The sequence below is a fragment of the Equus przewalskii genome, chromosome 23, assembly GCF_037783145.1.
Source record: "Equus przewalskii isolate Varuska chromosome 23, EquPr2, whole genome shotgun sequence".
Classification (NCBI taxonomy): Eukaryota; Metazoa; Chordata; class Mammalia; order Perissodactyla; family Equidae; genus Equus; species Equus przewalskii.
The window spans coordinates 11,638,907-11,666,407 of NC_091853.1; the positions used below are offsets into that span (position 1 = coordinate 11,638,907).

Here is a 27,501-nt window from a genome sequence, read left to right on the forward strand (position 1 = left end):
AAAAGAAAGCCGGATACAAAAAAGTGTATATCATATGATTTTATTTATAGTGAAGATCTAGAATAGTCAAAGCTAGTCTATGATGAAAAAAATCAGAATAGTACTTGTCTCTAAGCGTCTAATTGACTCAGAAGAGGCATCGGAGAACATTTTAGTGAGAGAAATGTTTTATATCTTAATGCAGTTGTTGGTTACATATCAAAACTCACTGATATTGTACACATAAGGTTTATTTCAATATATGTACATTTTACCTCAAAAAACTATAAATAAATATTGAATTCTTGTTAATAAATTTTCTTTTTAGAAAAGTATGGGTTGGCAGTTATGACATACTTCTTGTGCATTCCACGTCGTGGCATGTAAGTTTGACAACTGACTTATCCCACCTTAACTGTGCACATCCCCTCCCAACTCTGCATTCGGTGATGCAGTCATGCTAGCAGATTGAATTTGGCTATGGAGGAATTATTCACACTATTAAAATAGGCAAATGCTATAAATCAGGCTTTTTAATTTTGTTTTATGTTTTATTTTGCTTTGCTTTTTGAAAAGCAATTTGTTAAACATTTGCCAGTGCACCCCTGATTCTAGGCTTCAGCAATGAATACACGGAGGATATGGGGAGCCAGGCTTCCCACTGTTGAAGAATGGATTTAAAACATGGGGAAAAGGAAGAATAACATATATCCTGTGGTATTGGATTTGAATTGAACATATAAGAATAAACTCATGCTTTTTAATATATAGATATAGGTAGAATTAAGAATGTGTGTGTATGTGTGTGCATGAGTGTGTGTAGTTTTTCAAGCTATGTCACTTAGAGGGCCTAGAAGTGACGGTACATCAGTAATAATAAGCACACATTGTGCACCAAGCCCATATCTTGGTTTCTAAATATTATTATCCTTACCAGGAACTAAAGACCTCTTAGAGAAATGACAATTCCAGGGCTAATGTAGGGAAAGTACAAACAAAGCCTACACATTAGGCCAGAAACTGAGAAAATACTCAAAGACACATGAAGACATCAAAAGATCACAGGTACAGCCAGAGGAAGTCTCCACTGGTCAAATTTGGGACAATTTGAGTGTCGAAATAAATAATGATGATAATGTATTATAATTCACTGATAAAATTTAAAAATCCATGAGTTTACCATCACAAAAATAGGAGAGCAAGGAAAGTATATTTCCTCATAATAGAATCCAGCTAATAAACATAGAGAGACTGATAGAATTGGAAAATCATCATTGGATGCTAAAACTGGTAGGTAAAAGTTTGATGACAGCTACACATTCATATATTTTAAAAATATTTCACCAAAGTTACTTATTAATTACAAAGGGGAAATTTTTTAAATAGAGAAACTTGGAAAACACCATTTATCCAAGTCATCAAAGTTAACACAGCCAATTTGGGAGCAAACTGACATTATGTACCTCCTAATAAGATTCACTGAGGAGAATACTCTATTGCTTCAGTAGTATTCTTGCCAAATATGCATGTCCTGAATCTAATCATGAGGAAACATCAGATGAATCAAAATTGAGAAACATTCTACAAAGTATATGGCTTAAAAAAATATCAAGGTCAAGAAGCACAAAGACTGAGGAACTGTTCCAAATTAGACACTAAAGAGATGTGACAACTAAAGGTAATGCAAGATCCTGGATTTTATCCTGGACTGTAAATAATCAATTGCTATTCAGGACATTATTGGGACAATTGATAAAAAGGATGAGATGACAGTATCATATTTATATCAAATTTCCTGGTTTTTATAACTCTAATCTCGTTATGTAAGAGAATGCCCTTGTTCTTAGTATATGTGCATTGATATATTTAACTACAAAGGCACACAATGTCTTGATCATACTTTCAAAATTTTTTTCTAGGAAAAACATACAGTGAGAGAGAGAGAACAAGCAAATAGGCAAAATATAAATAATTGTGGAAATGAGTGAAAGGAACATTAGCATACCTTACAGTATTTTTGAAACTTTTCTGTACATTTGAAATTGCATCAAAATATACTTTCATTTGAGTCAACATGAAGTAACAGAAACTGGATTCATCCTATCACCTGAAACAATTTAAAAAATTCACAAAATATATAAAACAATGGTTTTGAAGGCATAGGCTATCATGCAGTAGAAGACAATTATCAGTGAGAAAAGGGAAACAAATGAGGGAAGAACTACAATTGTTCCATCTTAATGTCTGAAGAGAGCTTCCAAGATGCAGGGCAAGGGAGGAGGAACCAAGACCGAGCCCAGTAATTTCCTTGAGTTGACGAGATGCAGATGTGATACTGGAAGGTCAATGTGACCAGACTTCAAATGGCAATGGACTGGAGAGGAGAAAAATTCACTGAAAGAGAACTTCAGAGGGTCTGCCTCAAGTCTTCAGCTAAGTACTAATTAGAGTATACATGTAAAGAAATCACCCAAGACTGGGGAAAGAAATACCAAAAAAGAATAGAGAGAAAAATTAGAACTCACACATGGTTCAAAGTAATTCATCTTTCCTCCACTAGAGTAGAAAATCCTCGCAATTCACAAGAGTATTGCTGTAGCAGTGTAAGTAGGGAAAGTTATCTCTAGATAAAGCCTTCTCTAGTGCCATCTAATAAAGCTTAAAAGTATTCCTAAAATGATCAAATGGTTTTCAAGCAACTTAACTGTGCCCTAAAACCCAGCTCAAGAATGTTTCTAGAAATATGAAAATATCCAGCATTCCAACAAAGTAAAATGTAAAATTACTGTCATCTAACCAAAATTATAAGACATGCAAAGAAGCTTAAAAAATAAAGCCTATAATGAGGATAAAAATCCATCCTTGGAAAGAGATAAATAAATGACGTGAAGATAGAATTAGTAGGCAAGGACATTAACAGTTATTATAACTATATTCCATTTGTTCAAGTAGGTAGAAGAAAGACTAGAAATGTTAAATAGAGGCCAGATAGACATTAAAAAGACCCAAACTGTACTTATAATATTAAACATATGAGATGAAAAGTATACTAGATGGGGTTAAAAGCTGATTTGTTTCTACAGAAGAAAACACTAGTAAAATTGAAGACATAGCAACGAAAACAAAGTTAAACACAGAAAAAAGACAGAAGAGAAAGCAGCAGCAGTGATGACCTTCGATCATCCAGTGTACATGTAACTGGAGTTTCTGAAGAAGTGACACAGGGTGCAGAAAAAATATTTGAAGAAACAACAGCCACTACATATTTGATGAGAAATAGAAACTCACAGCTCCAAGAAGTTCAACAAACCTCTAGAAAGAAAAATTTATCAACAGAGAATTCTATACCCAGTGAAAGTATCTGTCAAACTGAAGGAGAAACAGTCTTCAGATATACACAAGCTGAAATAATTCCTTACAAGCAGACTTGCACTACGGAAGTTTTTAATAATAGCCCTTCAGTCAGAAAGAAAATACCAGGTAGAAATCAGCATCTATAAAAGGGAAAGAAGATCTCTGGAAATGGTAAATATATGGATAAATATATAGAACTTTTTCTGAATTTTAAAATCTCCTTAAAAGATAATAGACCATTTAATAGGCAAAAGTAAGAGTAGTGTGTTGTGGAGTTTATAACATATGTAGAACTAAAATATTTAACAATAATAGCACAAAGGATGGGAGAAGGGAAATGGAAGTATAATAATGTAAGATTCTTATACTATATGAGAAATGGAATAATATTTTTTGAAGGTAGAATATGGTCATTTAAAAATGCATACTATAAACCCCAAAGCAACTACTATAAAAGAAAAAACTTATAGCTAATAAACCAAAAAAAGAGATAAAATGGAATGATAAATATTACTGAATTAATCTTAAAGAAAGTAGCAAAAGAAGATAAGGGAACAAAGAACAGATGGAACAAAAAAACAAATAGCAATACAGTAGATTTAAACCCAACTGTATCAATTCTCATTAAATGTAAATGGTCTAAAGACTATAATTTTCAAATTGGATAAAAAAGCAAGGCCCAATTATATGCTGTCTATAAGAATTCCACTTTAAATATAAGGATGAAAATAGGTTAAATGCAAAAGGATGGCAAACTTATACCATAATAACACAAATCAAATAAAATTGTTATCAAAGTTTAAAATCACTAGACACGTAAATAAGCAGGAAAATGTGACTGTAATCTAGAGACAAACCAATCAATAGAAACAGATGCTAGAATTTGTGTACAAAGATCTTCAAACAGCTGTTAATATTATGCTCAGTGACATTAAGTAAAAGATATGGGGCCGGCCTGGTGGCACAACAGTTAAGTTTGCAGTGGAACTGCTTTGGTGGTGTGGGGTTTGCCAGTTTGGATCCCGGGTGCAGACCCACACACCATTTGTCAAGCCATGCTGTGGCAGGCATCTCTCATACAAAGTAGAGGAAGATGGGCATGGATGTGAGCTCAGGGCCAGTCTTCCTCAGCAACAAGAGGAGAATTGGCAGCAGATGTTAGCTCAAAGCTAATCTTTCACAAAGAAAAAAGAAAAAGAAAAAGATGGAACTAATGTATGAACCAATGGGGAAACCTCAGCATAGAAATAAAAACTAAAATAGAAACCAAATAGAAAGTCTGATAGTATACTGGAACAACATCATATCTGAAATAAAAAATATTCATTGGGTGAGTTGCTGCCACATAAACTACAAAATCAAAATTGAAGTCACAAAAAAATAATAAATTAAAATCCAAAAATTTACAAGTCGATCATAAAAGAAAAGGGACCCAGAGTTGCCTGCATTCTTGTTGAAGCAGTAGCAGGAGGAAGAAGCTGCTGTAGAAAGTGTAAGAAGAAAATAGTTGAGCTTATGACATATTTTTAAAGCTCAAGGATGGGTTGACATGGCAACTGATGATCCCTAGAAGCCTCAGACCCAAGGGGAGTCTGCACCACCCTCAGTTCTTTTCTAAGGGCCTTTCCCGAGTACTTCTGAGAAAGACTGGGGTCAGAGGAGGAGAGAAGTCACCTCCTATGGTGCCAGTAAGAAGGGCCTGCTGAAGTCTCAGGGTAGAGTAGAAGAGTGGAGAGAAACTTCATGATAGTTCCAAACCTTACACTGAATTCCAAGCAGTGATTGTCTACAATGGGGATACAGAAAGAAAGCTGAGAGATAACACCTGAGCTGCACCCTTAAGGGGCCTGATGAAGTCTGAAGGAAATGCAAGAGAACTTAAAGAAATCCCATGAGCATTTTAGGCCTTACCTTGAGTTCAGGAAGTGGCCATTGGTTGCTGGGGCAAGGGCAGAAAATAATAAAACAAAAAAGGGAGATAAAATGGAATTATAAATATTACTGAATTAATCTAAAAAAAAGTGGTAAAAGAAGAAAAAAGGAACAAAGAACAGATGAAACAAACAAACAAATAGAATACAGTAGATTTAAACCCCTAAACAGCAGCAGCATGGGTCCCACAAAGTCTGAAGATGGAGCATGAAAACTAAGAGAAACAACACAGGAACTCCAGTCTGTATGCTGAGTACAAAGCAGTAGCCTCTGCACTAGAAGGACGGGCAAGACACCAGGAAAAGAATCAGTGAGGCGCAGGTGAGCATAGCCACCTGGCGTCTAATGGCAGGCCAGAGAACAGATACAAACCCTTGGATTCAAAGCCTTGCTAAGGGAAAGGTTCTGTGCCTGCCCTCAGATAATCCTAAGACTTGATGAAATGAATCTAACAAAAGTAAAAACAGCCTAAACCAAGACCAACTCCAGATTAGAATGACTCCAGCCTCTAAAAGCACTTGACAAAAAAAGCGGTAAGCCATTTTTTAGTATCAATATTACTTAGTTCAGTCTCTACTGTTATTTTACACATGATGTCCAGCACACAGGAATAAGTAAGAATATGTAGCCCACTATCAAGAGAAGAAACAAACAAAACAAACAGACACAGAGAAAACCCAGGTGAAATAACATATGTTTATATTCCTAATGGAAAATGTAAAAGAAGAAAAAGTGTGAACTGATAGAGAATTTCAGCCAAGAGATGAGAACTATACAAAAAAAACCAGGGAGTTGAGCTCAATCTCTTTTCCTTACTACAGACCGCACTGTAGTAGTTTCCCTAAATAAAGTCTGGTTTACTACTGTCTTTTTAAAAAAAAGAACCATATGGATGCCAAACGTGAAAAATACCGTATCTGAAATGAAATTTTTTTTCAATGGGATTATCATTGTAAACTGGATGAACTATATTCAGCAGATGAAAACATCAGTCAGTGCTAACACAGGTCAATATATATTATCCAAATCAAAACAAAAACAGAAAATCAATAAAAATGATCCAGAGCATCTAAGATAAGGGAAGGCAGGGGTATCAGATAATCTAACATCTATGTAATTGGAGTTCTAGAAGATAAAGAGAAAAAGAGAAGCAGAATAAATACTTTAACACATAATGACCAAGAATCTTCCAAAATTGAACAAAGACACCACCCCACAGATCACAGAATCTCAGCAAAACCTGCATAATATGCTGTATTACATAATATCTTATATTTTGAAGTGTAATATCAAAAAAATCACACTTAGGCACATTATAGTCAACTTCAAAAAACCAAAGATAAAGAGAAGATCTTGAAAGTAGACAGAAAAAAAAAAACTACATAAAAGTTCATAACAATAATAATATTCACTAACTTGTCATTACAAAGATTGGAGCGAAAAGACAATGGAACAACATCCTTAAAGTGTTAAAAGAAAAATTCCTTTGATCTATAATTCTACATCCAGTGAAAACATCTTTCAAAAGTAAGAAAAACAGATATTTTCAGACATACAAATGCTGGAAGAATTGTTTTCCAACAGACTTTTAAAAACACCGAAAACTTTCCTTAGGTGGAAGAAAAATAATGTCAGAGAGAAGCCTGATTCTGCAGGAAAGAAAAGGCACCCAAAAGAGTAACAACGCCAGTAAATAAAAAATGTAAAAGATTATGCACACACGAACACACACGTGCAAAGTGTAGGAGGTGGTAAAAAGAAGTGTATTATTGTAAGGTTTTTAAGTTGATCATAAAGTAACAAAATATATTTTAAAGTAGACTATGGTAAGTTAAAGATGCATATTGGGATCCCTAGAGAAATAACTTACAAAAAACACAAACATGACTACAATGTCAATAGAGGAGATAAATACAATACTGAAAAATACTTGAATCACCAAAAAAAAAGCAGTAAAGAAACATAGCAGGAACAAATAATACATGGAATACAGTAAAACAAACACCAAGATGACCTAATCGAAATATAGAAATAGATACATTAAATGTAAGTAGACCCAACATGCTAATTAAAAAGCAAAGATTTTCATACATGATAAGAACGCTTTCAATATGAAGGAAAAAAGGTAAAAAGTAAAAGGACAAAAAGAAAAACACATTATGCACAATTCAAATAAGAAAGCTTATGTGAATTTTTAATATCGGACAAACTAAACGAAGACAGAGCATTCCAAAAAATTAAGAGGGGAATTTGAGAATGAGAAAAGGGACCATTCACCAAGAAGACAAAATGATCTTAAATATCTGGGCACCTAATAAAAAAGCTCTCAAATACGTGATGGAAAACTAGAAACAATGAAAAGAACATATCCACATGGTTGAAGGTGTTAACACCTTTCTCTAAGCAATAAAACAAGAAGATAGAAATCAATAAGAATATTTGAATAACACTGTCACAACTTGGGTATTTAACATTTAGAAAAATTGCACTATGTGCAGCAGAATGTTTTTTTTCCTCAACAGCACATTCAACATTCACCAAGATAGGCCATGTACTGGGCTATAACGCAAGTTTCAATAAAAGCTAAAAGGATTGACATAATATTCTCTGACTAAAATAGAACTGCATTAGAACTCAATAACAAAAAACATATTTGGAAAAATCTCTAGATATTTGTATATTAAAAAATACTCTTCTGAATAATTTCAGAATCAGTAAAGAAATCAAAATAAATTAGAATATAGTTTAAAGAAAAATGACAATGCAACTTATCAATATTTGTGGAATTCAGCTAAACCAATCGTTAGTGGGAATTTTACAGTTTTAAGTACTTATATTATGGCTTCTTTAAAAAAAAGGTGTAAAATCAATAATCTATGCTTTTACCTTAAACTAGAAAAAAAGTAAAAATAAACTCAAAATAAATACAAAAAGAGAAAACATAACTTTAAGAGCAGAATTCAATGAAATAGGTAACTGACTACCAATACAGAAAAATCAACAAAGCCAAAATTTGGTTCTCTGAAAAATAACAATAAAAATTGATAAACTCGGGGCTGGCCCCGTGGCCGAGTGGTTAAGTTTGCGCGCTCCACTGCAGGCGGCCCAGTGTTTCGTTGGTTCGAATCCTGGGCGCGGACATGGCACTGCTCATCAAACCACACTGAGGCAGCGTCCCACATGCCACAACTAGAAGGACCCACAATGAAGAATATACAACTATGTACCGGGGGGCTTTGGGGAGAAAAAGGAAAAAAATTTTAAAAATCTAAAAAAAAAAATTATTTAAAAAAAAAATTGATAAACTCCTTAGAAGACTGATTCAGATTTAAAAATTTAAAAAATATACATCCAGAACGAAATAGGAAACAACACTTTAGATCCTACAAACATTAAAAATAACAACACAGATACAATTTGAACAAAGCTATGCCAACACCTCCAACAACTTAAAAGGAACAATTTTCTTTGCCAAAACTGACACAACAGGGGATAGAATACCTGAAAATGAATTCATTAAAGAAATTCAATTCATAATTTTAAAACTTTCCATGAGGGATCCATACAGCTTCACTAATGAAGTTTATCAAACATTTAGGGAAAAAATAATGCCAATATTACAAATATGTTTTCAGAAAATAGATAAGAAGAGAACATTTCACAACTTATTTTATCAGGCCAGAAAATCCTGATATCAAAACTGGGCATGGAAATTACAGACCATTATCCCTCATGATCAGAGGCTCAAAAATATTCAACAAAATTTTATTAGATCAAATCCAGCAATACATACGAAGGATAAGACATCAAAACTAAATATGGTTCATCTGAAGAATATAATATTAGTTTATAATGCAAAAGTGAATACATGTAATTCACAAAATCAAAATATTAAAGGAGGAAAATCCTGTGATAATTTCAATTGATGAAGAAAAAGTATTTGATAACATTCAATACTCACTTATTTTTTAAAAAGCTCACAGCAAATTAGAAATAGAAAAAAACCCAAATTGATAAAGGGCATCTACTAATAAAATGACAGCTAATATTATACTTAATAGTGGTATAGTGAATTCTTTTCCCCTAAAATCAAGAAAAAGGCAACAATGTCTTCTCTCACCATTTATATTTAACTTCAATATCCAGTGCAATAAAGAAAGAAAAAGATAAAAGTGGCAATGAAGAATTGAAATTGTCTTTTTTGCAAGTGATATGATTGCATATGAAGAAAATCAATGAATCTTTTAAAATTAATAGAACTAATAAGCGAATTTGACAATGTCACAAGATACAAAGTCTTTTTACAAAACTCAATTTATATATACTAGGAATGAACAATAAGAAAATACATTTTAAAAAGCAATACCATTTGCAATAGCATCCAAAAATATAAAATACTTAGGGAAAAATACAATAAAGAAATATAAGGTCTCCACATTGAAAACTAAAAAACATTGCTGAAAAAAAGAGAATCCAAATAAAATAAAGGATATAGTGAGTTCATGAACTGAAAGACTTTATATCTTTAAGATGTCAGTTCTCCCAAAGTCAATCCATATAGTCAATAAAGTTCAAAGAAAATATCTGCAAGTATTCCCATAGAAATTGGTAATTACTTCTTAAATTTTATATAAAAATGCAAAGGGCACAGAATTGCCAAAACAGTATTGAAAATGAAAAAATAAGTTTCAGGATTTATTCTAGCTGACTCCAAGATTCACTGCAAAGATACAGCCATCAGGACTGGTAGTAATGTCAAAAGTATAAACAAATAGTTGAGTGAAGCATATGGTCAAGAAATAGTCCCACACATAAACCATGAAATGATTTTCAACGAGGGTTCTAAAGAAATTCAATTTTAAAAAGTGTTGACTATCCACTTGGAGAAATAAAGCAAATCTCTACCTCACACCATGCTCCCAAATTAACCTGAGATAAATATTAGACCTAAATGTAAGAGCTAAAGCTGTTAAGCTTCTAGAATAAAAGACATGAGAATATTATAATGACTTTGTGGTAGGAAAATATGTTTTTTCAGATTGGATACAGAAAACAGTAATCAAAAAATCAAGCAATTGAAAAGTGAAGTGGAAAGCAATATCACTTACAATAGCGTAAAAATATCCTTGCTATTACTCTGATACCAAAGTCAAAGACATCGCAAAAAACTATAGACCAGTAGGCCTCATTAACACACATGTAAAAATCCTCAACAAAATAGTAGCAACATGAGTTCAGCACAGTTAAAAAGGATTATGTATTGACCAAGTGGATTTATCCCAAGATCGAAAAGTTGGTTTAACATCCAAAAATCATTTAATGTAATATACCATTTATTAGCAATGTTAATAGAATGTAGAATAAAAAGAATAGTGACAAATCATATAATACCGTGTTAATAGAATAAAGGATACAAACCACATTATCCCGTGCACATAGGTCCAGAGAAAGCATTTGAGGCTTTCCAACCTTCATGTATGATAAACATTCTCAAACTAGGAATAAAAAAACTTTATCAATTTGATTATATCTCTACTATTGCCATGACAAATCACCACAAACTTAGTAGCTTGAAACAACACAAAGCTATTTTCTTACAGTCCTGTAGATTAGAAGTTTGATGTGGGTCTCTCCAGGTGAACACGGTGTCAGCATGCCTGCATTCCTTTCTGGACGCTCTAGGGGAGAATTCATTTCCAGGCCTTTTGTAGCTTCTAGAGGCTGCCGTATTCCTTGATTCACAGCTCCCTTCTTCCTTCTTCAAAGCCAGTGATGCAGCAGCTCTCTGACCTTTTTCCATCATCACATCTCTTTCTCAGATCATGGTCAGGAAACATTCTCTGTTTTTAAGGACATTTGGGATTAGAGTGGACCCTGTAAATAATCCAGGATAATGTCACCATCTTTAGGTCCATAACATTAAACATTTCTGAAAAATTCCTTTTGATATATAAGGTAACATATTCATAGTTTCTGGGGATTAGGATGTGGACATCTTTGAGGGGCCATTGTTTTGCCTACCACACTGATGAAGGGCATCTGTGAAAACTGCATAACCAACATCATAATTAATGCCTAAAGACTGAATGCATCCCCCTAAGGTCAGGCACAAGGTAGGGATGTCTGCTTTGATACCAATATTCAGCATTGTACTGGGGGTTCTACCCAGGGCAATCACTCAACTAAAAGAAATAAAAGACATCCAGAAGGGAAAGAAAGAATTAACTCTCTTTATTATCAGATGATATGATCCTATATTCAAGGATTTCCCTGCTCTAACATGAACACAGACATACACAAACTGCTGGAGTTAATAAACAAGTTTATCAAGGTTGCAGGATACAAGATTGATCAACATAGAAACATCAATTGTATTTCTATATAGGAAGCAATCAACAAGAGCAAACTGAAATTAAGAAAATTTCATTATCAAAAAGAATAAAATACTTAAGAGTAAAATTATCAAAAGTAATGCAAATCCTATACACTGAAAACTACAAAATATTGTTATGAGAAATTAAGATCTAAATAAATGGAAAAGTATTTCTTGTTCATGGATTAGAAGACTCGAAATTTAAAAGGTGGCAAGTGTCCTCAAATTGGCTTATAAAATCAATGCATCCCCACCAAAATCCCAGCAGGCTTTTTGTAGTAATTAACAAGCTGATGCTAAAATGTATATGGACCTAGAATTCAAAGGACATAGAACAGCCAAAAACAATTTTGAAAACAAAAGACAAAGTTAGAGGACTTTCGCTACCTGATTTCAAAACTTACTATAAAGCCAAACTAATAAAACCAATGTGATATTGGCTCAAGAATAAGCATATAAATCAATGGAACAGGACTGAGAGTCCAGAAACAAATCCTTATATTTATGGTCATTTGATTTCACACAAAATTGCCAAAACAATTCCATGGGAGAAAAAACAGTCTTTTTACAAAAATGGTTTGGTGATAATTGGAAATCTAATTACAAAATACAATAAACTTGAACCCTTACCTCACAATATACACAGAAAATTAACTCAAAATGGATCATAGACATAAATGTACAAATTAAAACTATAGATGTTTTAGGGAAAAAGGTGAAAATTTTTGTGAGCAACAGTTGGGCAAAGAGTTGTTACATATGATGTTAAAAGGACAAGCCATAAAAGAAACAATAGACAAATTAGACATCATCATAATTTAAAACTTTACCCTTCAAAAGACATCATTAAGAAAGTGAAAAAACAAGCTGCAGACTGGGAGAAATATTTGCAAATCATCTATCTGATAAAGGTCTTATATTCAGAACAGATAAAGAACACTTACAATCCAAAAATAAGAAGACAAAAAACCAATGTTTAAAAATGGGCAAAAGATTTGAGTAGATACAGAAGTGGTTAATGAGACCAAAAAGATGCTCAGCATCATGAGTCATTAGGGAAATGCAAATTGAAACCACAACAAAGTACCACCACACACCTGGTAGAATGGCTATAATCGAAGACAGACAATAGCATGTTTTGGCAAGTGTGTGAAGCAACCAGAACCTTGTATACTGCTGATGAAAAAACAGAGTTTAACCATGTTGGAGAACAGTTGCAAGTTCCTCAAAAAGCTAAACACAAACCTACCATAGAAACCACTGATTTAACTGTTAGGAATCCACCCCAAAAGAAATGAAAACACATATCTACACAAAGACATGTGTAAGAATGTTCATAGCAACTTTATTCATAATAGCCAAAAACCAAGGAAAAAATGTCCATCAACTAGTGAATGAATAAACAAATTTTGCTATATCCATGAATTCTATTCAACAGTTGAAAGGAACAGACCACTGATACATCCTACAAGAATGAACCTCAAAAACATTATGCTAATGAAAGAAGCCAGCTGCAAAAGATGACCTGTTGTATGATTCATTTATATTAAATGCCTACAGAGACAAATCTATAGAAATATCAAGTAGATCAGCAGTTGCCTAGGGCTGGGAGGGTGAATGGGGATTATCTGTAAATGAATATGAGGGAACTTTTCTGGGTGATGGAAATTTTCTAAAACTGGACTGAGATGATGTTTACATCATCTATAAATTTATCAAAAGCGTTGAATTGTACACTTGCAATGGATGTCTTTCATATTATGTAAGTTACAGCTCAATAAAGCTATCAAAAATATCTTTTGGAATAAATTTAATGAAAGTAGGCAAGTCTTCTATATTGAAATCTACATAACACTGCTAAGAGAAATTAAAGAAGACTATTATGAGATTTAATATTGTTAAGATGTCAGATTTAGCATCATCCCAAACAATATTTCAAACAGTCTCTCTTTGCAGAAAATGACAAAATAATTCCAAAATTTTTCTGTAAATGCAAAGGGCCTAGATATACCAAGTAATCTGGAAAAAGTAAAACAAAGTTAAAGACTTATGCTAACTGATTTTACAACAATCTATAAAGCTGTAGTAATCAAGACACTGTATTAGGGGGTTAAGAATAGATTTGAAAAATATTTAAGAAATATACCTACACAATATTGGATCAGTTGATTTTGACAAAGGTGCCAAGATAATTCAACAGGGAAAATGGAAGTCTTTTCAGCAAACATGGCTGGACCAACTGAGTAACATAAGAAAAACTAAAATTTCAACTCCTACCTCACACTAGACACAAAAATATAATTCAACAAGGATTATACATTTAAATATAAAAGCTAAAAAACTTCTAAACATAGGACAATGTCCTCACAAACTTGAGGTTGCCATAGCTTTCTTTGAGAGGACAAAATAAAGCAGTAGGACTGGTAAGGATCACATATAAGAACTGTTAAGAAATAAAAAGGCATGTCACAATCTGATAGAAAATATTTGTATTACATATACCTGTCAAAGAATGTGTATCCAGAATACAGAAATAATTGCTATAAACTAGAAGAAGAAAACAAACAACCCAATTACATAGTAGACTGCAGACTTGAACAGACATTTCACAAAAAGGATATGAGCACACACTATAACACATAAACAGCACGTAAATGTGTTCAAAACCATTATTTATCAGGAAGTTGAAAGTTAAAAGGACAATGAAATACCACTTACCATTTCAAACTAACTGAAAGAGCTAAAATTAAAAAGACAGACAATATCAAACGTTACTGAGAATGTGGAACAACTGGAATTCTTGCACGTTATTGCTGGTAGAAATGCAAAACAGTCAATCACTTCAGAAAAGTGTTTGGCAGTTCCTTACAAATTTGATACGTACCCATCCCTTGTCCAATAATTCCATTCCTATATATGTAACCAAGATAAATGAAAACACATGCCCACAAAAAGACTTGCATGAAAATGCTTACAGCAGTTTATTTCACAATAACCAAAAATTAGAAAAAATCTAAATATTCATGAGAATTAATAAATGCATTGTAATTTATTCATATAATGGAACACCACTCATTAATAAAATAAAAAAACTATTGAAACATACAACAACATGGATAAACCTTAAAACATTGCTTGTGGAAAAGAAGCCAGGCAGAAAAAAGTGCCCCTAGTGTATGATTCCATTTATATGATATTCAAGAACAGGCAAGACTAAGCTTTGTGATAGAAAGCCGATCACTGGTTGCCAGCTGGATGTGGGAACTGACTAGAATTGGCATGACAGACTTTCCGGGTGATGAAAATGTTCTATATCTTGATGGTGGTGGTATACATATTTGTTAAAATTCAGCAAAATGAATGCTTGAAATCTCTAAATCTTGCATTAGGCTAATTTTGCTTCCCACAAAGAGAGTGAAGCTAGAGTGAAGCTGAAATTTTTCGAACTTTTACAAAGCAAGTAATTCTTAAAAAAACACTTCTTTCTTTCTGGTGTGCAAGACTGGCCCTGAGCTAACATCTGCTGCCAATCTTCCTCTTTTTTTTTTTTTTTTTGCCCCAAAGCCCGGTACGTAATTGTATATCCTAGTTGTAAGTCCCTCTAGTTCTTCTATATGGGATGCCACCACAGCACGGCTTGAAGAGCAGTGCAGAGGTCTGTGCCCAGAATCCGAACCGGTGAACCTTGGGCCGCCAAGGCAGAGTGCGTGAACTTAACCACTACGCCACTGAGTCGGCCCCCAAAATTAACATTTCTTTGAAACAAGTTTCAATCCTAGTATTTGTATACCAGTGAATCATCTGAAAAATCATCATATACTTTGAACGAAATAATAAAGCCAGTCTTCCAAAAAAGAAAAAGCCCTATAGTACTGAAACTGTACTGTACTGACAACCCCCTCCATCCAAAGGCAGCTATACCAACAGACTACGCAGAAGTACAGCGTCTTTCTATTTCCCTCACTCTTCTTCTATTTCTCCTTTTACCTCTTGACTGCTCCTGCACAGATACTTGCAATGCAGGCTCACAGGTCACGTGACCGTGCCTGTATAATTCATCATATGCCTACTCCTGCTCCATAAGAAAGTAGTTTAGTTTTGTTTTGCTTTGTTTTAAGTCTGGCATGATTCTAAATGAGAAATAAATATTTTCTGGACTGCCTGGAAGACCTTCTCTCATGACTCAATAATGTCTAATTGTGTGTGACTATTCCTGCCTCACATAGAAAACGTCCTCAGCTAAAGATTGAAGTTAAAAGCTCTTATGTGTGATAAAATTTAGCCTTAATTCACTCTATCCATGTATAACTAGGGCTTTGCTTTTTAACTCTTTAATACCTATATACATGTATCTCCCTTGGGCCTAGTGGATGTCACCTCTCTTGGCGGAAAACACAGAAAGCAAAGCAATTACAAGGGTGAGAATCATTCCATTTATTTTCTGTTCTCTGACCTCACACCACAGTGAACCCCAACTTTCAACTAGTGAAGGAAACAGAACTGGCACCACTCATTCTTTATTCAATAAGTTTTTCAGTTCTCCTTAAGTGTCTAATAAATAAACTATTAAGGTATTTCCACCAGAAGTTGTTTTCACCCTATAATTTGCCTAGATTTAAAATGGGGCAATCACACACTGCCGATTAGAGTGATAGCTCCTTTGAATGTAGTGTCATCACTGTGTGCCTATAGATTCTGTGTGTCACTGTACAGCATTACTCCCACACAGCTCTCATGTCCTGCATCTGAGAGGTGGTCACACAATCGCTGAAGAGAACACAGGTGCAAGAGCTTGAACCTGTGACATATGTGGGTGGCTATTTGGAATGACATACATTCTAGGAACAACTCTAACATTGAGAAAGGATAAAAATGAGAACCAGACAATAAATAAAAAGTAGAAAGACAGAAAGAGACTTAAGGAAATCTAGGCAGGGTTTATGAACAGGAAGGTGAATAAAAGAGGAAGAGCCCCAGAAAATCTCCTGGAGGTCAAGCAGAAACCAGAAATATGCTGATGTGAGTGCAGAACGCAGGAAAGGTCTCAAAAAACCAATGCTACTAATGGACTTTCAAAAAGAGCTAAAAATACTAGGGGTTACTGACTTCTGGCAAAAGAAAGTGACATGCAGATTAAACGTCCTTCCTCCATTCAGGGAGGGAGGGATGAGTAAACAGCATTTGTTTTTTCCTGAACAAGATGAGAGGAATTATCATTCATTAGAATTTCATCCGCATGGTAGTAAATCCCGCTGAGTGAATTTCACCTGGACAGGAAGCTTTGAGTTATGTCAAGCTGATTTTATGAATCCAAAATGGAAACTCCTTGGGAAAACTTAGAAATCTAATAATATTCCCATTTATTTCTTGGTTCTGCAACTCAAGGTCAGAGGAAAACTTTTAAGAATATGTCATCACCAATACTCACAGTTCTGACTTCATAGCATTAGTCACCATCTACTGTGACAAGCCATGCTGTCTCTTACACAGGGAGATGAGGCCCTTTCTCAAACCAAGCATGTAGCATTATTTCAGAATGTTTGATGTTCTTGACTTTGTCAATTAAAGAAAAACAAAGCATATGCTAGATTAAAAAGTGGTTAAAAGGGTGAAAATTTCATTATTATTATGGAATTCATAAATTTCCTTAGTCACCTAATCTTCTAGAACCTGCCTCCCACATATGGTGAGCATTTTCTCTTGAACAGTGTCTATATTCATATTTACTTTATCCAAACCCCAGTAGTTTTGCTCTCCTTCTCCACCTCTGTGTAGCATCTTGTATGGGCAAAACCATCCTGTATGAGATAGTTTTGATCCCCAGTCAATAGGACAAACAACGTTGGGAGCAGATTCACAAACAGCACTGTAATCGTCTCTCTGCTTTCAAACTTGCCTATGCATCCTCCCTTTTCCTAAATTCATCCACATTCCAAAAATGTATATCTGTTTATGTCACTCCCCCCTTTAAAACCTTTGGAGCATCTTAATGTCTTCAAAATAAATTCAGACTTTGTAACAGGGTACAGAGGACGCTCATGATCTTCTTCTTGCCCGCCTTCACAGCCTCATCTGTTGACTCTCCCAGGTCGCTCCATTCATGACAAACTTGTTCCCTGCACACATGATGCTGTCACATACCTTAGACTTCTCCTGTGCATTCCCTGTAGGTGGAGTACCAAGCCCAGCCCTACCTCCAACAGCCCAGCCAGGCTGAGGTCTCCTTTCATTTAAGACTGCTCAAGCATCTCTTCTCCTTTGAAGCACTTCCTAAGGCTCCCTCCTCAATAATAGGCCATGTCCCACTCCTTTCCCTCCTTCTTCTCTTTGCCCCACACCACGAAGGTTATATTTATAAAGGTGTATATTTCTCCTCTGTACTTTCACTTCACGCATAACTATTTTAAAGTGCTCGCACACCACACTGGCATCTTTTATTTTCTTGCTTCTCTTTCCCCACCACACCTCTTTGAAGTAAGACATATGTTAGCTTATTTTTGTACCAACAGTGCCTAACACCATAGTTCACCCATAGAAGATATTCAATAAATGCAGGTTAAATGGAAAAAAATAAAAGATTGAAGGGAGGAAGGCAAAAAAGAAGTGCTATCAACTGCATGTTTGTGTCCCCCAAATTCAACATATTGAAGCCGTATGCCCAATATGATGGGATTTGGAGATGCGGCCTTTGGGAGATAATTAAGGTTGGATGAGGTCATGGGGGTGGGCCTTCGTGATGGGATCAGGCCCTTGTACGAAAAGATACCAGAGAGCTTGCTCACACTCTTTTCTCCACGGGCACTGAGGAAAGGCCACGTGAGCACACAGCAATAAGTCAGCCATCTGCATGCAGGAGGAGAATCCTCACCGGGAACTGAACCAGCCTGCACCCTGATCTGGGACTCCCGGCTTCCAGAACTGTGAGAAAGTAAGTGTCTGCTGTTTAGGCCACCCAATCTGCGGTATTTCGTTATGGAAGCCTGAGCTGACTAACATAGAAGGAAGGAATAAACAAATAAATGAATGAATAAATCAAAAAATAATGAGCGAGTGAACTAGTGGTTCTGCCCCTTGTACACTGTAAGCACTGGCTCAGGGCTGCAGATGATTAGCCACATATAGAAATTCAGTTTGTTGTTCTTCTCTCTGCAGGGGTAATTGGCTCCCCTGGGGAGTCACATTATTGACCTTGCTCTCATTAGTACCCCCGCAATCTAATCAGAACTAACAGCACCGACAAAGGAGAGCCATTATGCAGATGATTGTCGGGGTAAAGACCACGAAGATCTCTTCTATCCTTTACTTGAAAATGTTAACCTCTCCTTTAGGAGACATATGTGGGGGCGTTAGAGACATATGTGGGGTCTGTAATATTCATGAAATCCTAAATTAGGAAGAATATTCATACTAAGAAAAACTCCTCAAAATTGAATTAAACAAATGGAAATACCACATTACGTAGGGGCATCTCAGCTTCCTCGCTTGCTTCCCATCCTGCCTCCCCTCCCCTTAATAGTCCATTCATTCTACCATTATTGAAGAAAATTGTCTAAAACTACCCTTCTTAAACATTTCAGCGGCTCTTCACTGCCTTAGCAATTCAATTCAAACTTCCTGGAATCCATGGTTTATCAACTCGCCTTTACCATCTTAGCCTCAAAGAACACCAAGCCCTCTCTCACTCTTCACCTTCATATATGCTTTTCTTTCTACCCAGCACTCCCTTCCACTCACAACCACCCATCCCCGCGTCATCCTCTAGGTCTCACCTTATATATCATTTTGCCCAGGAAGCTTTGTCTGACCTCCCAAAGCTAGGTTCTTACAATATACCCTCTATTTCCCTCTAGAAAACTGTAATCACACGTCATTTATTTGCTCATTTCCCCTATAGATAAGAAGCCTGCAAGGTCTATGCCGGCCAGGTGACTGGCAAATAATAGGTGCCCATTAGATAATTTTTTGTTAAACGAGTAACTTAATAGTAAGGTTCTAGAACTTATCAATAGTCATAAGTCTAATGACAACACTAAATTTTTATGTTATTTTATGGTTGACTGAGTGCATTCACACCTCATGATCTCATTTAACTCTTATAACAACCCAGTGAAGCAGGGCAGGGACTATCAAACACTGTTGATCGTCCACTCCATAGGACATCTCTCTGCCATATCAGCAGAGCCCTAGTTTTCTCCTGAAGTCCCCTCCTCCCTCAAGTAACTAGAACTAATCCTGATTGGTTTGAGGTAATTATAGTGGTGGCATCAACCTGTTTCCACAGAAAACAAGGCCTGATGCGAGGCTGAATTGCAAATATGTACTGGGAGGTGTGATGCCAGGGTGTAAAGAGCAAAGGCAGAAAGAATGGGAGCTAAAAGTTGATGCTTTTCCAGGTTGGCCCCCATTTCACAAAGAGACACAAAGTTATTGAGCCACTCAAGATGTCTCCAGACAAACTACAACAAAAACCAGTGTTTCAGACCCGGCCACCAGAGGGGGGAATAGAGAAGCAATTTATCTACAAGTCCCTTCCAACCTCTGTCTTCCATTGGTAAGAGTTTGCCCCCTAAGGAGTAGCCCCTGGCATGGTGCTTCGCTTCAGTGCAGAAGTGGTGGCAGAAGCCAGAGACTAACCAAATGCAGTGGGCTTGCATGGAACTGGCCCACAGTGCTACACCAGCAGCTGCTAACATCCAAGGCCCAGGAGAAAGACCAGGAGGACATAAACAAAATAAGGCAGATACAGTGGTACTTCCAGGGATTGGTTTAAGGGCTGGCATGTGGGAAGTCTGCTGACAGAGGGGGAATGGTGTGGCAAAAGCTTTTAGAGACATTCTTACAGACACTAGGAAAATATATTGTACATTGTATTTCATTGATTAGCTAACTCAGGATGCATTTGACAGCAAATAGCTTGTCATAATCTAATTGGTGGTGCTGTTTCTTTTGTGGTGGTATATCAAATAATGGTGCATCTTATAGCCAATGACATCTTATAATTGGTGAAATGCAATAGGTCCTGTGTTTGCCTTCAGACATTGGTGTATAATTATGTGATGCTAGGAGCTGCAGCAGCCCTCTTGTAACCATGAGAGCAGCTAATCTGACAGTCTGAGGATAGCAGAGCAGAAATATGGAATGAGCCTAGGTCTCTTCAGTGAGGTCTTCTCCCCATCTGATAGATTAAGAAACTGAGAATTGGGGGCTGATGTGACTTTTCCAGAGTCACCTGGGTGTTTAAACAATGGAGCTGAGACACTAACCCATGTCCTTGGTATTCTTTTCCATACAACTACAGCACAATATTCAATATCCTTCACAACTGGCCTGTTTACAGCCCCATCTGCTAATCTCTTCCCACATGTCTTTCCTAATCTCTAGCTGTCTAAAATTTGGGTTTCCTGAAAGCAGTCTGTTTTCTCATGCTTCTCTAACTTCTAACATCTTAGAAAAGTTGGCCAAAAAAACTTTATTATGGAGAAAGTACAGGGATCTGGGGCTTTATCTGCAGCCTTTATTTTTTTACCTAAAAATTGTATATATTCAAGGTTTGTATCTCCAGAGTTCTAAGGTGCAGTATATGGAGAGCAACACCATCTTTCCTTCAAAACACCTGGGGGCCACTGTCAAAACCAGAGCACTGAGCTGCACGCACGTGTGACATTCAAGCAACGAAACAACCAGTACATTGGGTACCTGCTGTCAGAAGAGGTTCAGTAGGGCCCCGTCAGTCAGAGTGCACCCGCTGAACACCATCCTCAACCCTGGCTGCAAGTCCCCGGTCAGCCCCAAAGCTCTCATTCTCAGCTACCCAGTGACTTTTCCCCAAGTAACTTTCAGATGCTTACACTGTCTGGCTTTGGCTCATATTACTTGCACTTGCAAATATTTTGGCTCAGGTAAATTACTAAATAATGAAGGAAGTTTGAAAAATTAGAAAACAATGTCTATAACAATTCAGGCCCCGATTGTTCTGAGATGGGGAAATGATTTATCTCCAATTTGGCCAATTTGGCCAAGCATCAGAATGAAAATCCAAATGATCCAGAGGAAGCTACTGATGAAGCAACATATTGACTTAGCGGATTACTGCCCAAGAGAAAGGATTTAAAAAAAAACCAAACCACTAGGGTCTAAAAACGCTCTACAGAAACAAGGCCGCTGGTTTCTGCATGTGGTGCCTCCAGCATTTGAGAATCTGCAGCTGGCTGTGGATATTCTGGGTGCCATTGCACATCTTCACCAGAGGAGCCACATGGCTTGAGGTTCCCAAGTCATGGGAGTGCCCTGTGGCAACAAGTGCAGTAAGACAATATCCCCAGTGTGGCGGTCATCTCGTGTCAAGTTAGCAATCACTGCCTTTTTCTCTTTTCACCTAGCATCGTGTGACACTCCTCCGGTATTTCCTCTGATAGGAAGAGGAAAACTACATATATGTAGGGATCCCCTTCCAATAAACAGCTCAGGCTGGAAATGAAGCCAACAACTTTTGTCTGCATAGTCCAAGGAGGTAGAGACCTGATAGACCACTCAACAGTTTTCTCTTTTCTTCTTGTCCCTCTCTCTTAATTGGAGTGGGGATGCGGCAGAGGCACTCCGCCACCTTCACTTTCTCCAATTCTCCAATGGCACAGAATTAAGTAAACATTTGTGCATGTGTGCAAGGGGTGCTGCAAGCCACCTGCTGGAAGGTTCATGAAATCTGGTCTTCTTAGGAGGTAAATTGCAGGTGTTTAGTTCCTTATGTTTTAAACTGAGAACGGTTCTAAATGCAGAACCGAGGAGGGGAAAAGTGGGAATATGAGAGTGATCATAAGTGCACTTAGGGTCCTCTGCTGTGTGGAAGCTGCCAAAGAAAGAAACATATTAGTCTTGCTTCTCTATCCGCCTCTTCTTGAAGTAATCACTTAATGCGTTCTCAGAGTTCAGGGGAATTGGAAGAGCAGCAGTAATAAGAGAAATACCTTGAATTTTCTTGCAAGGCACTCCATGGGCTTTGCAGACATTATTACATTTACCAGCCCTCCCACATCCCCACGCTTCCACCCAAAAAAGATTTCAGCCTCTTGAGGGAGGAAATCTTCCCTTACAAACAAGAAAAAAAGGAAAGCAGAGGATTTGAGACTCGCCAGGCGTGGTTCCTGAAACTTCTGGAGCCCAGGATTCTGAAATCCCCATCCAGCCATGGCTATTTCAGTGTTTCAGAGTACTCCTTCCAGGAATGCGAAAGGCGGGTTGCAGTGTTGACCCCCAGACTCCCTCCCTGAAAGGGAGACATTTGGAGGTCAACCTGAATGCCAGCCTCCTCTTTCCCACGCCTGCTCCCCACAGCTCTGCGCACCCACACCCTTGGGTAGCTCGGAGCTATTCTGGGCTTCAACCTCATCTGCCTTTCACATTAGGCTCTGTGTTAATTATGACGCTTCAGTGAAAATGAGCCTTCTGACAGTCTCAGGCTTGGAGAATGGACGGAGGAACAAAGGCAGCTCCAATTACAGGCCGTTAGCCCTAATTAATGCCTGCCTCCCACGCTTGGTATTCTAGACACAATCACCCCACAACTGGGGGAAAGGACTCAATTCCCTCCATGGCACAGGGACCAACAATATTAAGCCAGTCACTTGCTGGTCCCCACAGAACATGATCTTTCAGGCAAAGAAGCAATTTATATGCAATAACCAGGAGGAACGCATAATCCTGTGTTTCTCCTTTTAAACTGTCTTTTGACATTCTGGAGGCACATCTTCTGTTAGGGGACAGAGAGTACAGTCTTTTAGAAACCAAAAATGCTTTTCCTTCTTGGTTCTAGACCTCAAGCCAATCAAAAAACCAAATACGTATACTTATATACATATATATTAAGCACTCTAATAGGCTCTGCGACAAATATGAAAGACATAGAATCTGGTTCCTCCTCTCGGATGTATGCCATAAGCACCATCCTCACTAAATCAGGATGTCTTCTGGGCAAGTGATACTTCCCTGCTGCTTTCTGAAGGGCTTCAGCAATTGGTTCTGCAGGAAGTAGCTTCAAATGAAGAACGAAGCTGCCTTGCAGCCCCTGACCGGAGCCCTCTTTAAGGTACCAAGCCGCTCGAATTTGCAGCGACTTCTGCCTCCCTGCCTATCCTTCTGCTTTCTCTCTCCTATCTGCAGTTCCATGCCACCCGTTCAATGCAGTTGCACAGATGGTCACTGAAGACCGACCACAAAGCAGCCCTGGGCCAGGAGCTGAGCAGACACAAAGGGAGCCACAGTCCCAGTTCCTTCATTCTGCTGTAATCGGAATCCACCGCAATCTGACATCTCCAAGTCCCTCTCACCACTAGACTGCAAATTCCTCAAGGGCAGGATTAGGCCCTAACCATCTCTGGATCCTCAGAGCCAAGGTCAGAACCTCACACTCACGGGCTCAACAATGATAAAGGAATTATCAAATGAATGAACAAATTAGATAAAGCAAAGTTAGCAGGCTGAAGGATTGTGGCCTCAGAAGCACCTGCCCAGAGCACCTGCAGATGATGCCCAGGCCTGCTCCACGTTGGAGAGACGACGACTCTCTGTGAAGCAGTCTCCCTACCCCACTCGCCCTTCACTCATAATTTACCCGCCAGGGCCTACCGTGCTTAGAGGTTCTCCTGCCTATCCATATGCTTATTTGATTATTGTCCATCCTATTAGAAAATAAGTTCCAAGAGGACACAGACCTGTCTGGTTTGTCTCTGTATCCTTGGCACTTAGCGTAGTGCTTAGTATAATGCAAAAACCTGTATTTGATGAATGAAGGAGTGAGTGAATGAGTGAGTGAATGGATGGAGAATTGCGTGTCTAATCAGCCTGTAAGAATACCAGAGCTAAGAGAAAAGTTAACATAGCTTAATGTTTAGCCGACTAAATATTTGTTGATATGGAGGGCAGGGTACTGCTAAGAACCGTGGATACAAAGATAAGGAAGACACTGTCTTGAACCTCAAAGAGTTTACAATTCAGTAGGAGCCAAAAGGCATGCACAAGTGCGCACATACACACACAATTCCATTTTAAGAGCTCTAACAATAATGCAAATCAAGACACTGTAACTGGGAGGTATAAAATGGTCTAAATCTCAAGGGACTTATGACCTAGTAGAGAGACTGACTGCATACATGGAAAGATAACTAATAGTATCGAACGCCAGTTGATACCAGCCAGGCGAATCATAACCTCATGGACTGCAGAAGGGAATGGTCATCACCATCCCTTTAAATGGCTCAAAGACTCGCTTCTTCCTTCCCCACCGTTAAAGGGACAGACTCAGCCTAGAACCAGGGGGAAGACATTCCTGATGACAGCTCTGTGAGATGGATGTGCAGGTAATCTCAGGATGGGGAAATCATTCATGCCACCCAGCTATTCGAAGAAGTCTGTTTTTTACCTTTATGTTCTTCAGAGCACTTAACACACCGCCAGTTTACAATAAATTACAATTAGCAATAACGGCATTGTTATTCTGGGTTTTATTATTAGAGGCATTAATTTTTAATGTTTGCTGTACTCAGATATTTGTGGAAGACTTGAAATGTATTTAATAATGATAACTACCACCCTCCGAGCTCTAGGGATGGTCTAGTGAGATACAAGCAAACTGCACCACATGTAATGCTCTGAGCAGAAGGCAGCGAGACAGAGCAGGAAGTGAGGTGCAAGCTTTGAGCTGAGGAGGAATGTACGCTCTGTAGGGCCTGAAGCCCGCAGGCCTTCGCTGCAGGTCGTCGGTGTGGTCTGTAGTCTAGAAGGGCTCTCTGAGCCAGGCGGGGAGGGCAGGCCCTAAGAACCCCCAAGGTAAACAGGCTCAGAAAGACTGACTGCATTTGGAAATGAACCTTCTTAAAGGGAGCTGAGGAAGAAACTTTCTGGAGGAGGTAGGAGATAAAAAGAAAGAACCCTCCCCCTACCACGACCACCACATTCCTCCCCACATCTCCAGGCTACGTTCTTCTTGGGGCCCTGAAGGCTGATGACTCCCACCAGTTCCAGCTCAGGCTGACAGATCACCCCCCTCTGCCTCCTTCCCCAGGCCTGACGAAGCTAGGTAAAGAGGCTTTCCCCTGTCCGTGTGGCAAGATGTTGGTGGGGGTAAGAGGCTCGTATCCAGGTTCTACCTGACTCCCCATGTAGTCTTGGATATCAGTTCCCTCAGTTTGAATTATGCTTCCTCAACCCTGCGCAAAGACACTGGCCCCCAACTCTTGATGACGGTAATTCAACCTGGGCAGAAGCTGCAGTTGCATCTTCACAGATGAGATTGGGACACAACAAAATTGGTTTTCAGCCTTGGTGCTTGACCAAAATCTGCTATTCTGTTTGAGTTGTAGCCATTGAAAAACCAAAAAAACCAAAGACCCACTTTAACATGGCTCCTGGGCCCCCTGACACACGTGTCATCAATGATCTTGTAACCATCCAAGTCACTAGCTTTTCTAGTCAAGATAATCCCACCAGTAAAAAAAGACAAGCCATGTCATTTGAATTCATTGTTAACATCTAAATATTTACTCTCAAATATAAGAAAGCATTGCACACAGATTTTGGAGTGAAAATCTCCTTATGTCCTTTACGCGTTGAAATTCTACAAGTCAATTATGGTTTAAATATACATTTATTATTGCAGGAGTAAAATGCTACAAAAATTAATAGTGATTGTGAAAGCTGTTAATTTTAAGAACAGAACTAACTATTTAGAACTTTCAAATTGCTAGATAAATGGGAAAAGTGGTGGGGAGTTAATATGAGTGTCTTTTCTAGACAACTTTAGAAGGAGCTCTGTGGCTCTCTGCAAACACCAGTGCTTATAACAATTTAAATAACCATCTGAGGCAGAGTAACAGAGATTAGATAAAATCATATTTCTAATCTCTGCTATTTTTAAAAAATCTGACATTTATAAGGTTAAACAAAACACTCTTGAAGAAACGTATTGGCTATTTACTGACTTTCTTTTAGGCCATGCTTCCTACCCCTCCACCCAGCCGAGAGGAGCATGAGCTTGGCTTTTGGGCGGTAGTTGACTAACCTGGGGACCTCACAGCCAGTGGCTGGCAGAGCTGAGAGATTGTTGCCCCTGCACCCACAACGTCAAACATAAAATATGACTCCTAAAATTTTCCATAGTAAAATTTTGGAAATAACTAAATTTTTAAAATAAAATTTGCTATTTACACCGGTAACCCAGAAGTTCTTTCTCTCATGGGAATATTTGGCTTCAGCCAGATGCTGACTGTAACACATGACTATTCAACATTAGGCCAAAATGTGTATTCCCTGCACCCCTCAGGCTTGTCTCCCTGACCCCCCCTCTCAGCAAGAACAAGGAACCACTTCCCAAGGAAGTCTATACACAGAGCCGAAAATAATGATTACAGATCTCCCCAGGTTCTGGTTCCCCAAGCTTCTTTCCTCCCTCAGTAACGAGCTTCTGTCATCTTCTGAAGCTACAGGGCTAGCTGTCTGCCCCCTATCACGTTCTGCACACTCAGCCTATGTTTAGCTTTTGTAACACATCTCGTGACATCGGAAACAGAAGAGACTGTGCCTTCTTCAGGCTTCTGTCCAGAGGCTTCCAGGCCCTCTCTCCTTGCTCCTACCCAGTTCAGATGTCCAGGCTCCACCCCACTGTTCTCTTCTCTTCTCTCATGCAGGTCTCCCACTCACACAACAGAGAGACTCACTCTGGGGGGTGGCCTGGGGGAAAGGTCTACAAGCCTGTATTTGCCTAGAGTGTGACACGTTTTACATTTTTACTGACCTCTAGGACTGAAAAAGCTTTGAACTTGGAGCACTCGGTGTCTTCGTTTCATTGAGTCAACATTAAAAGAAAAGCTAAT

General features: G+C 37.9%; 1 long non-coding RNA gene across 2 annotated transcripts in view; it reads right to left on the reverse strand.

The window, feature by feature from the left end:
• The window catches only part of LOC139078901 (uncharacterized), a 134,357-nt gene that overhangs the window by 37,116 nt on the left and 69,740 nt on the right, over positions 1 to 27,501 (reverse strand). The window contains exon 1 of one of the 2 annotated variants that reach the window (XR_011532086.1): positions 10,864 to 11,140. This is a non-coding gene — a long non-coding RNA (uncharacterized lncRNA). Of the gene's footprint in view, positions 1 to 10,863; positions 11,141 to 27,501 lie in introns of those variants that run through there. The other variant, XR_011532085.1, reaches the window with a different exon arrangement.